Raw genomic sequence first — 2,980 nt, forward strand, 5'->3', positions numbered from 1 at the left:
GACTACCTATGTGATGAGCAAGAAATACTAGTTGGCCATGCAAAGCCATTATAATTTAGATTTGCCATGCAAGGTGACAAACCTATGATCCAGTACAAGGTAAATGGGGAATTGAGCTATGGAAGAAAGATAGTGAGGGTCAACCATTGTTGCCAACAGGTTGTCCGGATATACTGCCAATGGATGCATTTGTGAGAGATCACTTGCAAGTAAAATCAAGGATAAAGGATTACATTAAGTTGTGCAAGTGGAAAGAATGCATTGTATGAGTCCTATATTAAGCCAGTGATAGACTATTGGAAAACCATGATTGGTGAGCTCAAATAGGAAAACATCTCAGAGATAAGAGTGTACATAGATTTTTTGCCAAGAACACAATCACCTGATGAGGAGGATGATATAACACCTCAAGTAAAATACCAGTAAAATGTAAGGATAACTATGGTTAAGGGCTTGCTCTATGGTGCATGTGTGCATCTAGGGGAGTCACATGTGTGTGTGTGTGTGTGTGTGTGTGTGTGTGTGTGAGTGTGTGTGTGTGTGTGTGTGTGTGTGTGTGTGTGTGTGTGTGTGCGTGTGTGTGTGTGCGTGCGTGCGTGCGTGCGTGCGTGCGTGCGTGCGTGCGTGCGTGCGTGTGTGTGTGTGTGTGTGTGTGTGTGTGTGTGTGTGTGTGTGTGTGTGTGTGTGTGTGTGTTGTAGAGGCACATCTAGTGCTATGATGTGTCTAGTGTGTGACCTAAGAGATGATGTAAGCCAAAGGCCCCCACATGGGAGGTTCCTTTGATTTAGGCAAGTCCCACTGATGTAGGGGCTGATTGCCACTGATTTAGGGGAGGTGCCTACACCATCCTCTCTTTCTATACAATGGAGGTCATTCCTTCATTCTAATATATGGATTTTTCCTCACTTCTACTCTCACTCTTTGTGCCATGATGCATCTCTTCTATCCCACATTCCTCTGTATTTGGTATCAGAGCTGGTAGGCTTTGTAGAACTCATTTTGGTAGTGCCACCTCATCATCTTCTCTAACACCTCTTTTTTAGCTTTCTTCCTCCTTCCTTCTTAAAAATGGCATAGCTCTGTTCTCCCCATTCCTTGCGACTTTTGCCAAGCCCTTCTAGCTGGAGTTTCTACCCATAGGAGTTTCTACACTATGGGGTGCTCCTCTAGCCCAGAGCATTTCCCTAGATTTGGAGTATTCCACCCATGCTAATTCAAGCAATCTCTTACCAAAAAAACATGCAATTCTGCTCTTCTTCTCAACCATCTCCTAAGCCCTCCTAGTACAAGTTGGACCTCTTTTTTAGCTTTCTTCCTCCTTCCTTCTTAAAAATGGCATAGCTCTGTTCTCCCCATTCCTTGCGACTTTTGCCAAGCCCTTCTAGCTAGAGTTTCTACCCATAGGAGTTTCTACACTATGGGGTGCTCCTCTAGCCCAGAGCATTTCCCTAGATTTGGAGTATTCCACCCATGCTAATTCAAGCAATCTCTTACCAAAAAAACATGCAATTCTGCTCTTCTTCTCAACCATCTCCTGAGCCCTCCTAGTACAAGTTGGTCCAGGCCTAGAGCCTACTGCTCATGAGTTCTGAAGGCCAATTCTTGTTGGAGCAAGGAGAAATTAGAGAAAAGATAAACAAAGAAGGCACAACTCTCCTAGACAAAAAGGCACACTATTTCAGCAATGCTTTATGGTGAACTTACTTGGGTATTCAAGCTTTAGTTTTGCATAGGAAGCCCTCTCAAAATCTTCTTCAGTTGTGTGAATTATGCCCTCCAAGTTGAGCTAGTCTACTGCAATGTAGTTTTGACAGTTTTGGACATTTAATGCTAGAGCAAATGCTAGAGTGATGCTTGAGGATTGAAGTAATACCAAAGTACAAATCAGAGAATGCATTTTCAGTTTGAAATTCAGTTGGGGCTGATCTTTTGTCAAAATGCCAAGCTCTGAAGGTTCTTCTAATGCTAATCACTTGAAGAAGACTACAAGAAGGACAAAATTCAAAGTGAAGAAGACCCCATCCAAGAAACTTTGGGAGAAGCCAACAGGGTATGAATATGCTAAACATTAGGATTCTCTAAATTTATCTCTAGCAATCTACATTTGTATGGTGAGGGAGATTTCTTTGTTCCACAAGATTAGTCATTTTGTAAGAGAGTAGACACTGCCTGACAAAGGCAAGACCCTCTCATGGCTACTTATAAAACAGTGTTATTGCTTTTATTGCTAGTTGGACTGACCTTCTCCCTTCTCTCACTCTAGCTTACAACCAATGTGCGACTCCTCGACTCCCTGTGGATTCTTTCCAAGCACTATGCCTTCTATTCTTTGATACAATTTGAATTGCTTTTGCAAGTCTTGATGCCTTTGCCTTTTCAGAATTCCAAGTCCTACCTAGTAAACATCTAAAAAACCAGTCGAATATCTCATGCAATGCATTGCTACGATTGACACTACCACCATGTCTTGAGTTCTTGAAGTAGGTTGCCTTGGCTCTATAGTATGACTTCTCCATGCCTTGTGTATTTCAAATGGACAAAGGGCCCCAATTTTGTACAAACCATGGTTTGTGTGCATAGAGAATATGTTGCAAACATGACAAGCATCATTTCAGCAGCACAAAAACTTTTTATAAAGCAAGTGCTAAATATTACAATGGTGACAAGATTACCATGTGATGCGTAATATGCGACTCCCCCCATGCTTTCACCATTAATTACATAAACTCTTTCATAGCCATTCTGAACCTTTCATAATGCATCTCATCGATTTGAACCTAGTGAAGCAATTTTGTCAATGCATCTACCTTTGTCCATACTTTAGCTCTCAAAGTTGCTACTTGAGGATGATAAGCCTTGTTGGTTGTACATTCACACAATGCTTTCCAGTATTCCCAACCCAAACTGCTTTGAGACAATGTATGTTTGTCTTGTTGGTTGTACATTCACGCAATGCTTTCTAGGATTCACAACCCAAAT

The sequence above is a fragment of the Dipteris shenzhenensis genome, chromosome 23 (genome assembly GCF_047967505.1).
Source record: "Dipteris shenzhenensis isolate YYH24624 ecotype China chromosome 23, Dip_SZ_1.0, whole genome shotgun sequence".
In the NCBI taxonomy this organism is placed as follows: domain Eukaryota; kingdom Viridiplantae; phylum Streptophyta; class Polypodiopsida; order Gleicheniales; family Dipteridaceae; genus Dipteris; species Dipteris shenzhenensis.